The sequence below is a fragment of the Bos taurus genome, chromosome 21 (genome assembly GCF_002263795.3).
Source record: "Bos taurus isolate L1 Dominette 01449 registration number 42190680 breed Hereford chromosome 21, ARS-UCD2.0, whole genome shotgun sequence".
NCBI classification, from domain to species: domain Eukaryota; kingdom Metazoa; phylum Chordata; class Mammalia; order Artiodactyla; family Bovidae; genus Bos; species Bos taurus.
Window position 1 is genome coordinate 64,954,121 of NC_037348.1, and position 20,635 is coordinate 64,974,755.

At 45.0% G+C, this 20,635-nt stretch overlaps 1 protein-coding gene and 1 non-coding gene across 2 annotated transcripts in view; one reads left to right on the forward strand and one right to left on the reverse strand.

Moving 5' to 3' along the window:
- Positions 1-20,635, forward strand: part of EVL (Enah/Vasp-like) — a 148,038-nt gene that overhangs the window by 12,493 nt on the left and 114,910 nt on the right. The gene's annotated exons all lie outside the window — the stretch shown is intronic.
- Positions 13,409-13,481, reverse strand: TRNAG-CCC (transfer RNA glycine (anticodon CCC)). The gene has a single exon. It is a non-coding gene; the product is annotated as a tRNA-Gly (tRNA).

Here is a 20,635-nt window from a genome sequence, read left to right on the forward strand (position 1 = left end):
GATCCTTCTGCTGAATGCTTTTTAAATTTTAATAATTAAATGTTTATGTTTATTAGAAAAAAATCACTGCATCAGATTAGTGGTATTTTAACTGGGTTCTCTGGAAAACTACCCAAGATGAAGGCTCATGTGTGTTTGGAGGAGAGTGTAGGATCGATATTTGGGGGAAGGAAGGGTGATATATCCATTAGGTCCTGTCTTCATTTGGCAGAGGACTGCCCCACATGGCATATATTGCCCCTGCTGGTGCTCTCAGTGGGTCCCGAGAGGGCACACGTGGCAGCTCTCTGGGGCCACAACAAACCCCCCTTCAACCCCCAGGCAGGCACTGGACACAGGTCAGAGCCTGGACAAAACTAGTTGCCTCAGGAATGGCTGGAATAAAAATAGTTAAGGCGGGAGGAGCTGAAATGATGCAGACGAGGTGCTTAATGCATGTGACTTTGTGGGTATTTCTTTTTTCAATTTTTTTTGCTTTACTGCCTCTTGATTTTCAGTCATAGCTAGAGAGTTTTGTACATCCCCAGGTTGAATTCACCTATTTTTTTTTCCCTACTTCCTGTATCGTTTCTCTTTTCTTTTCAAACTTTTAAATCTTTGATCCACTTGGAATTGAATATATAGGTTTGAGAGCTAGATCCAATTTTAGCCTTTTCCATCTCGTTTTTCAGTTATCTCTGTACGACTTATTAAAAATTCCATTTTCTCCCAGTGTTTTTAGATTCTGTCCTTTGTCATATTTAATTAATTTGACCCATTTCTGGAGTTTCTGTTATGTTCCAGTTCAGTTCAGTTCAGTCGCTCAGTCGTGTCCAACTCTTTGCGATCCCATGAACCGCAGCACTCCAGGCCTCCCTGTCCATCACCAACTCTCAGAGTCCACCCAAGCCCATGTCCATTGAGTCGGTGATGCCATCCAACCATCTCATACTCTGTCGTCCCCTTCTTCTCCTGCCCTCAATCTTAGGTTCCACTGGTCTGTATTTATTTGTGTGCCAATATCTCATTTGATTAAAGAGGCTCTATCGTGTGTTTTAATATTTAGGAGGGCTAATCCTCTCTTACTGCTTTAGCGAGTTGATTTTAAAGAAAATGATCAATTAGTAGCACTCACGTTAAACAGATGTGACAAAAATCGTGGCCAAATTGTGCTTTAACCCAAAGGAACAAATCCAGAATGGCATGATTCAGGCATCTGAATGCCCCTTGGGACAAGTTCTCGCTTATAACGTGATGTTTGGCTTTTGAATATGCATCCGAGGAGGCATCTGTGAGGCTGGAGGACACTCAACAGTCAATGTGACCCCTCAGGATAGGATTTTCAGCACAGTCAAGGCGCCCTTAACCTCAGTCACCCTCTCACCAAAGTATGAATGAAGCTGGTTTATTTTGGAGCCTTTTACCTGTAAAAAAAATATTCATTTGTCAAACCATAGAAAATTAGATTCAGAAACTTAGAAATTCTGTAAGTCCAGTGATTTTTAACCCTCACTGGGCATCAGAAACAGTTGAAAAGGCCTTCTTCCCCACCCCTCTTCCAGTGCTAGGGCCCTGCCTTAGAGAGTCCATTAATCCGAAATAAAGTGTTTTGTTGTTGTTGATGCTAAGTCACTTTAGTCATGTCCGACTCCGTGTGACCCCATAGACGGCAGCCCACCAGGCTCCCCCGTCCCTGGATTCTCTAGGCAAGAACACTTGAGTGGGTTGCAGTTTATTTAAAATCTCTAGTTAAGTATGCAGCCAGAGTTGAGAACTGCTGATCTAGTCCTGAGATCAAGACTGGGTCTGGTTTCTCTGAAAGGTAGTACGTGCTCAGGAAATGTTTGTTGACTGGCACATGAGCCCCCTATTCTCAGATGAGAAATAGCCCGTTTCTCAGACTCTAGAGGCCTTGCCTAGGCCACATATATTGTGGCCTAGTTGCTCAGTCGTGTCCGGCTCTTTGCAACCCCATGGACTGTAGCCCACCAGGCTCCTCTGTCCATGTGGATTCTCCAGGCAAGAGTACTGGAGTGGGTTGCCATGCTCTCCTCCAGGGGATCTTCCCAACCCAGGGCTTGAACCCAGGTCTCCCGCATTGCAGGCAGATACTTTACCACCTGAGCCAGGGACATGAAGCTCAGATTTCTTATTTTTTCACTCTTCTTCACCCATGGTTTCCTCTTTAGTTACAGGCCAAAGTAGACAAGAGCATTTGCTGTCTTGATTCATGAGTTCATTTTTATGACCTCAACCCCAGTTCCTCCTGTTCAGTACACCAGAAACTTGAGAATGAACCTTAGACTTTGTAGTGAGAGAATTGGACTGTGCTGAAATTTCAGCCTGTGTTCAGTGTCCGCCCACCTCTTGGTGGGGATCAGGGAGGGGCGGGGAGGAGGAGCAAGGGCCGGGGAACTGGCCTTCCCGGGCGTCTGTTGTGTGTTGGGCTCCAGGTCTAGGGGTTTACAGCGCCCAGGTTCCAGCTGTGTCATCTTTTGAAGGGAGCTCCATGCCTCCCGTTCCAGCCATGAGGCCTGTTAGATTTTAGATTACAGGGCATGATGAAATTAGTTTTGATTGATGCTTTGTTTTAATTAGGGCTTTATGGTTTTCTCTTAGTCAACAGCAATGCCAGTTCTGTTTTCTCACACTCCAGATTGCTTCATCGCCTGATTCAGTTAGTTCCCTGGGAAAAACTCACATTTCAGAACTGCAGAAGTTGTAAAAGTCAACTAGAGAAGACTCGAATTAGATGATGTGTATTTTATGTTAGAAAGTTGCAGTCTGGTTCAGTTTTGAGCAAGGCTTTTGTACTGGATTGGGGATTCTACTTCTGGCAGTGTTCTGTCAGATCACTTGGGCCTAAGATGAACTAAGAACAAGACAAGGTGAAAAGTTGAGAAAGAATTGTCAGTTTGAGGGCATAGGAGAACCACGAGGCAGAAGGAATTTTCAGAGCCACGGTGTAGGTAGAGATGTCAGGTAACCCTACATTTGGCACCATTTCTTTTCTTGAAGCAGTTGTCAGCGCTGAAATTGTCAACTGAGAAGATAATTAGAGCTTTAGGCAGATTCATGGGTCGGGAAATTTTTTTGAAGTTGGTGCACACCCTTGCTGAGAAGGAGAAGCCCTTGTACACCCCAGTTTTCCTAAGGGCTCTTCTTAGGGACAAGAGTGAACTGAACACAGACTGGCCGTCTCAGGAGCTGGAGTGCACTGCTTTGTCTCATCTCTGTACCTAACTAGATTAAGGTGATCTGGAGTGGTTTGTGCCTCTGTCATACCTGCGTGTCAGAAACAAAAGCAAATCCTCTAGGAGCCTGGAATTATCTATGCACTTCTCATATGCAATGACTGGCATTCAATCAAGAATTATCAGATATACGAGAACACTTAACCCAAAACGAACAGAAAACAGACAATAGGAATAGACATAATGAAATAATCAGACTTGGATTTTAAAAGAAATATGATTAGTATATCTAAGGAGATAAGTTGTGTTTCACCTTTTCTTGTTCACCATGGTCATCTCAGCTTAGAGGCTAACTCAGACTCCTGGACAAGAGTGTTTTTGGTTTTCAGTGGAGGGCCAGTGTGAACAAGTGTGGCTGTGTGTGGCTGCCAGTTGTCCTTGGGCATATTTGCATGGTTGAGACATTAGTTTGCCAGCAAAGGTCCGTCTAGTCAAGGCTATGGTTTTTCCTGTGGTCATGTATGTATGGGAGAGTTGGACTGTGAAGAAGGCTGAGCACCGAAGAATTGATGCTTTTGAACTGTGGTGTTGGAGAAGACTCTTGAGAGTCCCTTGGACTGCAAGGAGATCCAACCAGTCCATTCTGAAGGAGATCAGCCCTGGGATTTCTTTGGAAGGAATGATGCTAAAGCTGAAACTCCAGTACTGTGGCCACCTCATGTGAAGAGTTGATTCATTGGAAAAGACTCTGATGCTGGGAGGGATTGGGGGCAGGAGGAGAAGGGGACGACAGAAGATGAGATGGCTGGATGGCATCACTGACTCAATAAACATGAGTCTCAGTGAACTCCGGGAGTTGGTGATGGACAGGGAGGCCTGGCGTGCTGCGATTCATGGGGTTGCAAAGAGTCGGACACGACTGAGCGACTGAACTGAACTGAATCATCTTTGCTTAATCCCCTACTATGTAGCTTTGAGGTAAGGACAGGAGAGAAATTAGAATAATGGTCATAGGCATTCAGATCTTAGAACTAGAAGAGCCCCTGGAGGTCAGTATTTTGACTCTTGTTTTTATCTTTGAGAGACATGTACATTGTTGAGCTTGGCTTAGGCAATGTGAACACACACGGATGTTACTGTACATGGTAGAGCTGATGTTAAACACTTCATAAAAACATAATTTCAGTAAATGTGAATACCCTTTTCTTGGCCACACCACACAGCTGTGGTATCTTAGGTTTCCCAACCAAGGATCGAACCTGGGCCCCCAGCAATCAGGTATGGTGCCAAGTTCTAACCATTGGACAGTCAGGCAATTCCCTAAATGTGACTACTTTAAAAATACTTTAGAATTTTTAATTTAGTACTGTAGTAAATGTGAGTTGTTGTTTTTTAAGTATAGACTTCTCTTATAAATACAGAACTACTCTTTATCTATTTTCGTGTGGCATATCTGCTTAAAAATTTACTTCAAAGGTAAATTTTGAGTACTTGAAAGGTACTAGGGATCAGGCAGTGAGAGCTGGGCCTTGGGTGTTACTGTGTAGCCAAGAAGTGGGGGGGATGGGGCATCTGAGGTGAAAGTGCCAGAAAACAGGTCTGGTCCACACAGTGTTTATTTATTTATTTATCCATTGCATTTGTAATGGGCTTGACTGGGGTCTTTCATCTTCTGTGTTGGTTCTTCCCTTTTGCAGTTCTTTGCACGGATTTATTATCACTTGAAGACAATGTTCTCAGGACGTCTTTCGTTAATTTAGTTTAATGTCCTCAGTTCTTCAAGTTACTCATAATTTATCTCTAATTAGTGGTCCTTTTGAGGACTTCCCTTTCACTGAGCTCTGACCCACTGACGTCATTAGTGGAAGTCCCTCAGTTGTGACAGACTCTTTGAGACCCCATGGACCATCCATGGGATTCTCCAGGCCGGAATACTGGAGGGGGTAGCCTTTCCCCTCTCCAGGGGATCTTCCCAATCCAGAGGTCGAACCCAGGTCTCCCGAATTGCAGGCGGATTCTTTACCAGCTGAGCCACAAGGGACATTATTAGCATTTAAAAATTTAAGTTCTCTAACATTAGCCTGAACACAGAAAAATGTTGGGCCTGGCACTCAATTGAAACCCTTTATACAAAACAGAAACACCACACTTGGAGCCTCTGTGCCTGTAAACAGTTGAAAATCAAATGTACCCATTCTTGTACTGAGATTTCTGACTGAGCATCTTTAGGGACTTCCTATCCTAGGAAGAAGGAAAATGCCCTCCTGGATTTGTGTCACTGTGTAAGTGTAAACAGGACACTGAGGACAGAGTCCCGGCTAGAAGAGCAGCCCTAGAAAGAGAACCACCTGGAGAGAGTGTCCGCACCTGTGGGTGAGGCAGGCCGCATCACTGGGACCGCACAGGCGGACAGAATCTCTCTGAGTTTTATCGAGTCCCCTGTGCTGATTCGGAGAAGGTAGTGGCACCCCACTCCAGTACTCTTGCCTGGAAAATCCCATGGACGGAGGAGCTGCAGTCCATGGGGTCGCTGAGGGTCGGACACGACTGAGCGACTTCACTTTCACTTTTCACTTTCATGCATTGGAGAAGGAAATGGCAACCCACTCCAGTGTTCTTGCCTGGAGAATTCCAGGGATGGGGGAACCTGGTGGGTTGCCATCTATGGGGTCTCCCAGAGTCGGACACGACTGAAGTGACTTAGCAGCAGTAGCAGCTGTGCTGATTGCTGGGCTGTGGGTAGAAGACATGATTATCCACTCATGTAGCTTATCGCCAAGAAGCTAGAGCACAGGTACCTCACAGTCAGTGAGCCTAAACTTAGACTCACCATTACTGTCTTTATGAGCAGTTGGTATTTGGCAAAGATGCCAAGAAAATTCAAGGGGGAAAACACCCTTTTCAACAGATGCTGGGACACCTGATTATCAACATACAGAAGTTGAATCCCCTACTTCCATATACAAAAGTTAACTTTTAGATTATGAACTTAAATGTTGAAGCTAACCCTTTTTTTTTTTTTTTTAATAAATATGTCTTTCTTTACTTATCTGTATTTTTGGCCGTGCTGGGTCCCCGTTGCTGCGGGAGGGCTCTTTCCACTCTAGTTGCGGTGCTGGGGCCTCTCGTCGCGGGGGCTTCCCCAGAGTCACTGCAGCCTGGGTGCTCCAAAATGTAGGCTCCTTGGTTGAGGCACATGGACTCGGTTGCCCCTTGGCATGTGGGATCTTCCCGGACCAGCGTCCCTTGCATTGCAAGGCAGATTCTTAACCACTGGACCACCAGGGAAGCCTGCTAAAACTTTCTTACAGGAGAAAATATAAGAGTAAATCTTGAATTTGGCAATGTTTTTTTAGATGTAACACCAAAACACAAGTCATAAAAGAAAAAAAAATAAATTGGATTTCATCTAAACTAAAAACATGTGCTGCAAATCATACTGTTAAGAAAGTGAGAAGACAACTCACAGAATGAGAGAAAGTACCTGATGAAGGATTTACATCTAAAATACACAACGAAGTCTTCCACCTCAGTAATAAAAAGACAACCCACCTTAAAAGGGGGCAAATGATTCAAATGGACACTTCTCCAGAGAAGAGATACACATGGCCAATAGATACACGAACAGGTGCTCAGCATCATTAGATATGAGGACGGACAAACCAGACCACAGTGAGGTACCTCTGGCCTCTCACTGGACTCAGAAGGACGGATGAGGGCTTCCGCAGTGGCCCAGGGGTAGAGAGTCTGCCTGCCAATGCAGGGACGCAGGTTCGATCCCTGGTCTGGGAAGATTCTGCATGCCTCAGAGCAACTAAACCCGTAAGCCGCAACTGCTGAGCCATTGTTCTAGAGCCCGTGCTCAGCAAGAAGAGAAGCCACTGCAGTGAGGAGCTCGGGCCCCTCAGTGAAGGGTAGCCCCCGCTGTCTGCATCTAGAGAAAGCCTGCTGACAACCGCGAAGACCCAGCACAGCCAAAAATGAATTTTTTTTTTTTTTATAAAAGGACAGCTAATAACAAATGTTGATGAGGATGTGGGTAATTAATCTTCACACATTGGGTAAGTGACTCTGTAGATAAATCTCATATTGGAAACCTCAAACATCGCCTGGGAGAATGTACAGTTGCTTTGGGAAACAGTCTGGTCGATCTTCAGAATGTTAAGCGTAGAGTTTCCTTATGTCTCAGCGTTTCCACGTTGAGGCATATACCCAAGAGAAATGAAATGTACCTCCATACAAAACTGTACATGAGTGTTCATAGGAGCTTTATTTGTAGTAGCCAAACAGTGAAAAGGACCCAAATGTCTACGTCCTTATGAATGGATCAATAAAATGTGGTACAGTGGGATATTATTCAGCAATAAAAAAGGAACGAGGTGCCCATCCTGATAAAACATGGGGGAACCTTGAGAATATTATGCTGTGAGAAAGAAGCCCGTTACAGAAGACCACATACTGTGTGATTCCGTTTATATGAAATGTCCAGAAGAGGCAAGTTTGTAGGGACAGGAAGTAGGTTAGTAGGTGCTGAGGTTAAGGGGTGAGAATGGGGGGTGGCTGCTGGTGGGTGTGAGGTTTTTGTTTGGGGGGTGATAAAAACAGTGTAAAATTAGATTGCAGGGATGGTCACACTGCTTTGTAAGTATACTAAACAGTCGCTGAATTGTGTACTTAAATGGGTTACTTCTATGGAATGAAAATCTCTTTCTAAATAAATCTGCTAAAAAAAAAAAAAAAAAAACTGAATGCACTGCTCTCCTTCCCAGACTTTTCTTCCCGAATCCTCATTCTCAGTGAGCTGTGGCCCGAACTGAAACCTGGAGGCTTGATGAAGTCATTCATTCCCTCTCCCCAGATCCAGGCGGATGCGTCATCATCATTTCTTCTTCCCTAAACTATCTTTTGTCTGTTGCCCTTTCTCCGGAGCTGTGATACTGACATAAATAGGTTATCAGTAAAGTGCCGTAGTCACATTCCACTTTCCTTCTTTACCTCTTTAATTGTCTCCTCGGTATTTTGTTAAATTGTCAATACTCAACTCTGAGTTAATATTCTCTTCCTAAGTTTCTTCAGAATATTTCTCTGTCTTTCTGGATAAAGTTATAACTTCTTAGCATAGTTTATAAAGTCTTGGATGAACTAGGCTCTCTCTGCCTCTTCAGATTGGTTTCCTCTGTTTTCCATGTTTATAAGAAACCTAGCCTCACATGTTCTTTGTATATGACAGTCTTCCTAGTTGTGATGCCAGTTTCAAGTGGTCAGCCAGCACACGTGGCACCGTGTGGACAGCACAGATCATGGAATTTCCATTATTGCATCATAAGCACTCACTAAATGAATGAATCTTCGCTCAGTAAATATTTCCTGAGTGAATGAGTGTGATCATAGCCATTATATGTGACAGGAATTCACCCAGCGTCTGCTCTTATAATTTTGGTGGTTAGGTGTTCCCTGGGTTATTAGGTTAGTAACCCAGCCCTAGGTGTCTCTCCCTTCTTCTTATATTCAGTGTGTATTTGCTTCTCTGAAAAATGTGTGCTAATTGATCCAAGTCCTACATCATCCATCACAGCACCCAAGTTATTAGACTGTGGTGGTCATTTCCTTGACTTTGCCCCGGGTGAAACACCCTGCTCTCTGGAGCTGTGTAGAACAGGCTCCAGTCCGTCTGTGGTTCTCACGCATTGTTGACTCCAGGTGCGACGTGGCTGTGGTGAGACGGGCGCAGAATTCTGATAGGTATGTTTCCGGGTGTGCAGCCCTGATTGCTGTGAGTTTCAGAATCTGGCACAAAGTCCAGTGAGGAGGCAGTAGCAGGCTGAAAGAATTGTTCACCGAAAGTATGTTGCATAAGCTCAAGACTCTTCAAGCTTTTTTTAGAGGGGAGCATTTTCTGTCACCGAGTTTGTGACAAGTAAATTCTTGTCTGAAAGTATTTCTTACTTCACTACTATTAAGGCACCTCTGTTTTTAAATCACAAAAATAGTTGATCATAGTAGAAAATTTAAAGGCAATGGGTCAGCAAAAATAAGAGGAAAAGCAGCCTCATCACATCGCCCAGGCGGTCACTGTCGACTTTCTGCTCTGGGGCCTTTTCTTCTGACCACACGTTAAAAAAAGATGTATATCTTGTGGATTTGTTCTGTGCATACAGCTTTGTAGTCTTTTTTATGTACCAGTGCATCCTGTTTAACGGCATACTTGTGAAATATTCTAGTGCTTAGCTTTTTTCAACATTTTATTATGAAAATTTTCAGACGTCAAAAAATCGAGCTACCTGGTAAATGCATATATCCCGCCACCATCCCACCGCATAAGCTTTGTCACTCTCTGTCCATTTACCCACCTCTCCTGTTGGTCCACGTTGTTTCTTTCAGAAGAGTTTACCTTCTAACAGTTTGCTAGTCTTTTGTTGACTGGAGGTATCTAGATTATCTAACCAGTCCTCATTGTTGGATATTTAGGTTCTTCTCCATTTATATTATGGTTGTCTCTCATTGTTGAGTTTTGAGATTTCTGGATATAAGCCAGAAATCTCCTCTGGTTACTCATTCTGAACATAAGCCATTTATCAGCTCTGTGATTTACCCCCATCTGTAGCTTGCCCTTTCATCTTCTTGGTGGTGTCTTGAAGCACGTCTTTGATTTAGATGAAGTCCAGCCCACCAACACTTTCTTCTGTGAATCCTTCTCTGCCCAAGTCAAGATCAGGGAGATTTTCTCCTGTGTTTTCCTCTTGAGGTTTATAGTTTTAACTCTTACACTACATCTGTGACCCACTTAAGGATCGATGCGGTAATTCTTAAGTGCTGTAGGAAGTAAGGTCTCTGTTCATTTTTTATACAGATTCTGCATTGTTTTGCACCGTCTGTTGGAGAGACTGCCCTCTCCCCGTTGAGTTGCCATTGCGCCTTTGTTGCAGGTCATTTGTGTACTCTTCCATGATTTGCTACAACATAAAATAAATTCCTCCTTTTTATTTCTTTTTTTTTTGGTGGCTTGAACAGCAGGCGTCTGCTTCTCACGGTTGTGGTGCCGAGGGAGACCATTTGCTTTTTTCTTTTCTGCCTCTGCTCCTTTCAGCTTCACTCGCCAAGCGTTTTGGAAACAGTGTCCTTGCCATGGCGGCTCCCATCTCAGCTACTGGTGACGGGTAGTAGAGGCGTGAGGGTGTGTAAAGAATCGGGGTGGGGGGGGTGGGGGTGCGGGGCGGGGTGGCCTCGCTTCTTACCCTTTCTCCCATCCACCAGGGTTGGTTATTTGCTTGGGAAAGTAAGAGATAACTGTTAAAGAGTGCCTAACCGTGAAAATTGCATAAGAACGACGACTGAATAGATGCTTTAACTGTGGAGGAAGTGTCGTCTGGCATGTCCTAGGATGTCAGCAAAGTTCAGAAACCTTTCTTAAGATTAAAAGTTTCCTCTATTACTCTCTCTTTTGAAGTCAGCTCTCTCGGGGCAGTCATCTAATCGTATTTTATAGATTGTGGAAATACGATTAAGTGTAAAAGTGCAGCTTAGAAAGACCTGAACTCTGCTTCACCATTTATGTACTTACTAATAATAAGGGTAGCAGGGACTTCCCCAGCGGTCCAGTGGTTAAGAATCTGCCCTCCAGTGCAGGGCTCAGGTTTGATCCCTAGTCAGGGAACTAAGATTCCGCATGCCAGTGGGCAGCTAAGTCCGTGCGCCACAGCTAGAGAGCCCCGTGCTGTGATGAAAACCCTGTGGGCCATAGCTATGACCCACTGCAGCCAAATAAGTAAAGTGTTAAAAATAGGAATAATAGTAAAGGATAGCAGTAGCTCGTATTAATGAGTACTTTTCACATGCCCTCCCTGTTCCAACACTGAACACACATCATCTCTTTATGGTTCTCACAGAAGGTAGCTGAGGTGCTCCCACATTCTCTTTTCATGCTGAGGAGCCTGGGGCACAAAGAGACCAGTGAGCTGCCCGCGTGGTAGACAGCACGGGCCCCAGCAGGCCCCAGGTTTGAGCGTCCCAGCACGGTACAGCTCAGAACCGACAGTGCTGGAGCTCCAGACACTGTTTAACCTGTGACCCTCGCCTTCAGTTAGTACTCGAATAGTCCCCGTGTTTTTTAAACATTCATTTTAAAAATTGGTTGTACACATAATTGTTTACCCAAATGTGGCTCTGTCAGCATGTCTGGTATGGTTAACGTATAACAGATTGGCTTTTCTTTGAGTAATTTCAACTCAGAAGCAGAAGGAAAAGGCGGTTCAGTTTCTTGTATTGGTTGCTGTTCTTGCCTAAAGGGCAGGGTGATGGCGTCCTGCACATATTAATCAGCGCGTAGGCTCATCCCTTACATGTAATAGTCATGGTCTGGAGACTGGGGGTTTACTGCCACAGTTGGGCGTATGGTGTATTCTCAGTGTCCACTGACCTGGATTCTGGGAGAGGATAGAAAGGCTTAGGACAGGGAGGGTATAGGGAGCAGGGATGAAGTAGGGTTGTCATGGAGACAGGCTGAGGATGGACAGAGGAGATCTGGGTTCTGCCCGTGCTCACTGGTGGTCTTGGTGAATCATTCCCCTCCTCTGAGCCTCATCATCACCACTGATCTATCTGTGAATGGAGAGGATCGAACTAAATGATGTCCCAGGCCCAATACGGTGTGGTTTCTGTGGTTCTGTGGAGCTTTCTGACCCAGAACAGAACTATTCAGGGTGTTGGACATCCACAGTTAGGGCAGCGTAAGTCAGCGTGAGGTGATCCATAGGAAGAGTGAAGGAATCTGCAGATGCTGCTCCCGGGGTCAGCCTCTGGCCTGGCCCCTGATGAAGCAGGACTGAAGGCGTGCTTTCTTCTCCCTCCGTCTGCACCTTTCCCAAATGGAAGTACCATGTGAGGTCCCTTTCTGTTAGCAAGCAGGGCTGGCAGGATAAGGCTCGACTCTGGTCACGGCAAACCTCCTAACTCCACGGGTCTGTGGCTTCGCCCTCCGTACAGTCAGGACGATAGCCCCACCTTGCTCACCAGGGCAGGGGCTTCTTTGGCCACCCTGATGGGTTCTGTGAACGTCGACAGTCACTGAGGTGCTTCCCAGCCAGAGACTGAGTGTGTCTGTGAGGTAAGGGTTTCAGCTGGAGGCACCCAGGATAGCTTAGTCCTTCCTCTTAAACAGTGGGAAGAAGTAAGGGTTCCCATGGTTACCATCAGGAGACCAGAACTGCAAGCACCCAGCGCTGAGGGCGGCTCCTCGGTTCTGTGCTGTACAGTCTGACCTAGACCAGGGTTTCTTGAGAGGCAGTGATTCCAGTCAGATCAAGGTAGACTTTATTTTCAGATAGATAGGGATTAGGGTATTCTAGGAAAGCTCATGAAGGTCAGTAAATTAGTACTAATTAATAAAATCCACCCGGTTCTCAGGTTTTAAAGGCTACTTGAATTAAGTTTATTGGAGCCAAGAGGCTGTAAAATAAATTGACCCAAAAAACTCCCATAATAATCACAGTAATAAGTCTTTCCTTTTATAGTGTCTTACACTGTACAGAAAAGTTTTACATAATAATCACAACATCCCACAGGGTAAGTAAACATTATACTCACTTTCTAGCTATAAAAACAGACTCAGAGAGACAGCCTGTCCAGTGTCACGCAGTTTGTCATCAGCAGACCTGGCACTCGGGGAGAGATGAGCTCGTTTTTATTGAACTTCTGCTAAATGCAGACTGCTTTCCCGTTCACCGTCTCACTTGTTCAGTTGCTAAGCCGTGCCCGACTGTTTGCGACTCCATGAACTGCTGCATGCCAGGCTTCCCTGTCCTTCACTGTTTAATCCACATATAGTCTTGAGTTGGTATAATCCCGTTATATAGATGAAGAAACTGAGGGTCAAAGGGGCTAAAATAAGTTGTTCAAGCTTAACAACTAAGAAGTGACAGAACTGGTATTTGAAAATCTGGATTTTTTTTTTTTTTTTTTAAGTATTTATTTAGCTGTGAAAGTGAAAGTTGCTCAGTCGTGTCCAACTCTTTGTGACCCCATGGTCTATACAGTCCATGGAATTCTCCAGGCCAGAATACTAGAGTGGGTAGCCTTTCCTTTCTCCAGAGGATCTTCCCAACCCAGAGATCAAACCCAGGTCTCCTGCATTGCAGGTGGATTCTTTACCTGCTGAGCCACAAGGGAAGCCCTTTGTTTAGCTGTGCTGAGTCTTATTTGCAGCTTTGAACTCCTAGTTGCAGCATGTGGGAATCTAGTTCCCTGACTAGGGATTGAACCCAGGCCCCCCATATTGGGAGTGTGGAGTCTTAGCCACTGGACCACCAGGGAAGTCCCCAGAACTGGTATTTAAATTCAGCTGTTGTTTGGCTCCAAAACTCAGCACTGCTGCACTCTCTTGCCCCTCAATTCATCTGTTCCTTAGTTCACTCAACAGGTGTTTATTCTGTACCTGGGAGTGTTTCAGGCCTAGTCTCAGGCTCCACAGCTTGCTCTCATTTGAGATTGCCTGTCTCATGAAATCAGTTAGAGTCGCATTGTCTGTATGAGGCTATGGTTTTTCCAGGAGTCATGTATGGATGTGAGAGTTGGATCATAAAGAAAGCTGAGCGCCAAAGAATTGATGCTTTTGAACGGTGGTGTTGGAGAAGACTCTTGAGAGTCCCTTGGACTGCAAGGATATCCAACCAGTCCATCCTAAATGAAATCAGTCCTAAATATTCATCAGATCAGATCAGATCAGTTGCTCAGTCGTGTCCGACTCTTTGCAACCCCATGAATCGCAGCACGCCAGGCCTCCCTGTCCATCACCAACTCCCGGAGTTCACTCAGACTCACATCCATCGAGTCAGTGATGCCATCCAGCCATCTCATCCTCTGTCGTCCCCTTCTCCTCCTGCCCCCAATCCCTCCCAGCATCAGGGTCTTTTCCAATGAATCAACTCTTCTCATGAGGTGGCCAAAGTACTGGAGTTTCAGCTTTAGCATCATTCCTTCCAAAGAAATCCCAGGGCTGATCTCCTTCAGAATGGACTGGTTGGATCTCCTTGCAGTCCAAGGGACTCTCAAGAGTCTTCTCCAACACCACAGTTCAAAAGCATCAATTCTTCGGTGCTCAGCCTTCTTCACAGTCCAACTCTCACATCCATACATGACCACAGGAAAAACCATAGCCTTGACTAGACGAACCTTTGTTGGCAAAGTAACGTCTCTGCTTTTGAACATGCTATCTAGGTTGGTCATAACCTTCCTTCCAAGGAGTAAGCATCTTTTAATTTCATGGCTGCAGTCACCATCTGCAGTGATTTTGGAGCCCAGAAAAATAAAGTCTGACACTGTTTCCACTGTTTCCCCATCTATTTCCCATGAAGTGATGGGACCAGATACCATGATCTTTGTTTTCTGAATGCTGAGCTTTAAGCCAACTTTTTCACTCTCCACTTTCACTTTCATCAAGAGGCTTTTGAGTTCCTCTTCACTTTCTGCCATAAGGGTGGTGTCATCTGCATATCTGAGGTTATTGATATTTCTCCCGGCAATCTTGATTCCAGGTTGTGTTTCTTCCAGTCTAGCGTTTCTCATGATGTACTCTGCATATAAGTTAAACAAACAGGGTGACAATATACAGCCTTGACAAACTCCTTTTCCTATTTGGAACCAGTCTGTTGTTCCATGTCCAGTTCTAACTGTTGCTTCCTGACCTGCATACAAATTTCTTAATGCTGAAGCTCAAATATTTTGGCCACCTGATACAAAGAACTGACTCATTCGAAAAGACCCTGATGCTGGGAAAGATTGAAGGAAGGAGGAGAAGGGGATGACAGACGATGAGGTGGTTGGATGGCATCACCAACTCAACGGACATGAGTTTGAGTCAACTCTGGGAGTTGGTGATGGACAGGGAGGCCTGTCGTGCTGCAGTCCACGGGATCTCAAAAGAGGCTGACACGATGAAGCAACTGAACTGAGGATATATATAAAATAGTGTTGTTGTTTTTATAAAAACCATACCTATTCATTGTAAAAATTCAGCGATATAGGAAGGTACACAGAAAAATGAAGTGCAGATGACCAGGGCATGTCAGTCTCCTGGAGATAAACAGTTGTTAGCATTTTGGCCAACACACTTCCAAACATTTCTCTAGGCCCATATATGCAGAAAGAAGTGCAACAGTAACAGAGCAGCTCTGCCTAAGAGCTGCTTCCTAGCAGCGTCACGTGTACCGTGTGGATTTTCACCTAAGCCCCGTGGGGTGACGGTGTCTCCCCACTTCTCAGAAGGGGGCTGGCGTCGACAGTAGTGCGGCAACCCGCCCCGTGGTGCGGAGCTCTGCGTCTGAAGGCCAGGCTGTGAGTCCTGTGCTGGGTCGTATGTGACGGACAAGCCGACCTTGTGTTACTGCAATTTGCAGATAACTACTTTTCTTTTTTTTAACACATGGTAGGTTTGTGGTGTTGGCGCCACTTTCCCAGCAGCCTTTGCTCCCTTCATGTCTCTGTGCCACGTTTTGGTAATTCTCACAACATCTCACAGTTTTATTTATCATTACTGTACTTGTTATGTGATCAGCGATCTTTGTTCTACAACAACTCTCTGAAGTCTCAGATGATGGCTAGCGTTTTTTTAAGTCATAAAGTATTTCTAAGCTAAAGTAAGTACATTTTCTTAAAACAGTGCTACTGTACACTTCATAGGCTATAATGTAAATGTGACTCTTATGTACACTGAGAAACCAAAGAATTTGGGTGATTCACTTTATTCGGATATTCTCTTTACCACGGTGATCTGGAGCTGAACACCCAGTATCTCCGTGGTGTGCCTTACATGGTGGTGCATAAGGGAGAATACACTGCAGGCCTTTCTATAACTTGCTTTATTGTTTGACTTGAGGAGGTGTTTATCGTACAACAGTGATTAACAATTTGTAATAATCCTCTGTAGTATTTTTACTCAACAGTAGTAATGTCTCGGCAGTTAATGTCAATCTCTCTCTTTGTGTATACTGTACTTTGTTTGACAAGTCCCTTGTTGAGGATGCTTAGTTTATTCCCAGTTTTTTGCTATTTTAAGTAATAAAGGAATCCACATCTTCATCCCTTTGGGTTCTAACTTGTTCTTTAGAGGAGGAGGACAGAATGCCCCCCGCCACCCTCCTGGTGAGAATCACTAGTGTTAGAGCGCTCAGTGGTTCTGCAACCTGACCATGCATCAGACTCCCCTGGAGAGCTTGTTAAAAATGCAGCTTGCTGGGTTCCATCCTCCCAGAGACTCTGACTTATTTAGTCTGGGGAGAGGGCTGAGGGTTTTCCTTTTTGACAAGTTCCCAGGTGATGCTGACCCTGCTGGCCAAGGACCCCGCTTTTGAGAGCCACTGATGTAAAGGAAAAGCACTTAAGTGGAAATCAGGAGACTTCAGTTCTTATTCCAGTTCTGACAGTAGTCAGGTGACCCTAGACAGAAAAGGGAAAGTGTTGGTTTCTCGGTCATGTCCGACTCTTTGTGACCCCATGGACTGTAGCCTGCCAGGCTCCTCTGTCCATGGAATTCTCTAGGCAAGAATACTGGAGTGGGTAGCCATTGGATCTTCCCGACCCAGGGATCGAACCTGGGTCTCGTGCCTTGGCAGGCAGATTCTTTACCATCTGAGCCACCAGGGAAGCCCGACCCTAGATGGGGTGCTGTGTTTTTCTCTTGTGGTCAAAGTGAGAGGATCGGACTGACATTTTTCTTAGACCGTTTATCTCATCAGTGAGAACTATGAAATCCTTCAAAATCTGTGTTCTACTCATGGCATACAGTGGCTGTTGAGATTTGGTTCATGTAATGCCTGTGTTCTTTTTGCCCTCTATTTTCTTTCTTTTATTCGTTATTTACTGTGGGGTCCATGGAAGGTAGTATCATGAGAGAGATGAATGGTTTGGGAGTGAGGCTTAGAAAATGATGCAGTGCTCATTTTTTTCGTGTTAGCAAGAACACATCTTTTACAAAGAACTGCAGTTCCAAAGTCAGTAAGCGGCCTAACAAGTCCTAGCTCAGCGTTAGCAGTCCACGGGACGCCCGCCACCAGTTTGTCCGCACACCTGTTAATTGAAACAGCAGGGTTTATGCTGAGTGTTTTGTAAGAGCTGCAAGAGCAATGCCAGTGAAGCTCTTTGGAAACTAAGAAGCAGTGCTATTTTGGATGAGGGAAAATACCACCCTGTACATGAGAGCGGGAAATCAGAAGTAGAGAAAGCTTATCAGAAATAATACATGAGAAAGAAAGACTGGCTTTTAGAGGGAAAAAAATACATTTATCTAAAGCAGGACTTTTCAAGTGACAAGTCTCTCAGGCGTATTCATGCGATTTCATTGTCATCATCGCCGCCATCAGAATGTTTGTTAAATGAAGGTTTTCCTTTTTCATCCTTGTAGATTAGGACGGATTCGCATGGCCAGGGTTGGAGCCCAGCCCCAGGCCTTAGGTGTTCACACCAGAGAGACAACTGCCGGCATGGGTCCCTTCAGACCTGTGTGGTGGTATTTTACATATATGCGTTTACCCCTCTATGTTGCTTCCCTGCTTCCAGGCAGAATATCTTCGTCCCTGCCTTGCCAGAAGGTGCGGGAAATCCCTGGTGTTCACTCGTTGGGTCTCTGCTGTGACGTGAATATTTGTGTTCCCCCTCAAGATTCACCAGGGCTTCCCTGGTGGCTCAGTGGATAGAGTCTGCCTGCGGTGTGGGAGAAATGTGTTCGATCTCTGGATTGGGAAGATCCCCTGGAGAAGGAAATGGCAACCCACTCCAGTATCCTTGCCTGGAGAATCCCATGGACAGAGGAGCCTGGTGACCTACAGTCCATGGGGTCACAAAGAGTCAGACACGACTGAGTGACTAACACTTCCACTTTCTTTCCAAGATTCACATTATGTGAGGGTGTCAGGGAGGTGGGGCCTCAGGGTGGAGCTCTCAGAAGTGGGGTCCGTGCCCTTGTGAGGGACCTCACAGAGCCCCCTGGTTCTGTCCACTCTGTGAGGACCAAGCACAGTGAAATGTGCATGAGCTGGAAGAGGGCCCTCGCCTGACCACACTGGCCCTCTGCTCTCGGACTTCCAGCCTCTAGAACTGGGGGATACACACTGTTTATACGCCACCCTGTCTGTCTGTAAGCCAGCCGGAAGGCACTAGGAACATCTCCATTTCTGAAGGTTCCCACTAGACCAGTCCCCAGAGATGCCCTTCCTCACTTAGGCTCTTAGAGACACTCACTTAACATGCCAAAGCCTTTGGAATCCATTCATTCTTTCAGTTCTTCAGAACAGTTAATTAATTAATCTGTTTGTTTATTCATGCTAATTCCCTAGTCTCTGTGGAAAATACAGATATGAACAAGACATTCCCTGATTCTTTTTTTTTTTTTTTTGACTTCATATTATTGTGCCAGTTCATGTGGGTTGGGTTATATGTGCCTCTCTGGAGTGGGGTTGGTTAGTGACTTCCAAGCACTGTTATACTGGAAAGAAAGGAGTGCTAGGGGTGGGTTTGCGAAGTTAGGAAATTAGAGTTAATTATGGTAACTGCCTCAGAATAGCCAGAGCCTGGGGGAGGGGGCTCTGAATCAGCTCCGATGAATCACTTTTCCCTTTTTGTCTTTAAAGAGGACCCACAAGGCGGTAGAGGAGAGAATTCAGAGAAGCACTGAAGACTGGAGCTTCTAGAAAACAAGGCCCCCAAATTTCAGAATCATTTGACCTAGGAAGACTAAGCAATAATTTAGAACTGACTTCAATTTTTTGAAGGATTATTGTTGTTATTATTTTTTTTTTTTTCAAACTAAGAGGATGTAAATGAGGCAGAAGCAAAAATGGATCAGATAGGAAAGAACAGCTTCTTATCCATTGCAACCAGTCCATTGGAATGGATGATAAGCTAGGTTTAGACATTGTAGAGATACTTTAGGAAAATTACCTAAAATTTGGAGAAAAGGCAAAGTGATTATCGTGTGCCTTTCCAAGGTCACTCGAGAGCGTTATCTGGTAAGCCGATCTAAAGAGTATCTGACTTTTGTCAAGTTAGATTTTAACTTGTAAAAAAATCGAGAAGTGAAAAGTGAATTTTATTATCCAGTAGAGCTCTTAATGATTTCTGTTCAGTAGGAAAGATAACCTCAAAGGTTATAGTTTAATTGCTCTGTAGGACATTAGCCAGGTTTGTATCAACTTGGCAAGATTATTACAGCATTCTTTCTTCTCCACCAAGTTCATTTGTGTTTCTTTTGTTGCATTTGAACCAGCTTTGCCATCCTGCTTTTTCCCTCATGAAGGACTTACTTGATACATACATACTATATATTGGCATGAGAGTTCCCTTTTCAGCATTTTGAAAATTATACTTTGATAGAAGTGAATGCATGTGGAGGAGATAAGCATCTCAGGTAGCTTACCCAGGAGTGGGGTTCCGGGTCCTTTCAGCCCTGAACACCGGTGTTCATCTAAATTCTCTTGGTCACCCAGATAGTACATTGCATTTATGGATCCTCTAACTCTCTGCCCTGGATGAATACTTTAAACTCCTGCTTTATCAAGATCTCAGATGACACAGAGCAGAGAGAATCATTTCTTTTGTTGTGAAGACCAGCACCGTTACTGATTTGTATAGCACGCACAGTTATAGAACACTGGCACACCGACTGTTGGATCTGATCTTCTCTGTTTCCTTGTGAGGGAGCGGGGCAGGAACAGCTGCCCCACTTTACAGGTGAGCACGTTGAGAGTCCAGTAAAGTCACGGCCGCTTGGCTGCTGAGGAGTGGCGCTGGGACCGCAGCCCAGCCCTTCCCACTCCACGCTCATCAGCAGCTACATGACGGAACCCAGATTCAAGAGGATTCTGGTAAGAACAGTGAACTGAAGTAGGGAAAAGACCTGAACCCTGGCTCCAGACTGCTTTCATATGGATTCACAGGTACGACTCTGAGGCTGTAGTTTTGGAGTCTGTGTGCCCTGTTCCTGACTGTTGGAGAGACCCGAAATGTGTCTGAATCTTCCCTCACTGCCCTGCCACCCCCGCCCCTCTACTCAGGGATTGAGCAGTGCTGGACACACAGCAGGTATCCAGGAGACACTTCCTGATTGAATGGGGACATTTGTTTTACACGCATGTATATCTTGATCTCCCTCTATTCCTGGTAAGACTCTCTTGGCAAATTTCTGCCTATCTGGGTGACATTGGCCCAGCTGCACTTATTCATTCAAAAGAATAATCTGCCCTTTGATTTGACGCTTGCACCGGAAAGAGGACTGCTGACTTGACCCAATTCTGTCTTTTTTTATGAAATCTTCTCTAAATCTGCCAGTTGCTGATTTATTAATTCAACAGATATTTATTGACTAACTCTCTGTGCCAGGCCCTGCGGTAAAGACTAGACCAGGCCTCCTCTCTTCCTTTGGTTCATGGTCCTGGTGGTGTCTTAGTATTTCTGTTGAAATATTTTCAGTCTTTGCT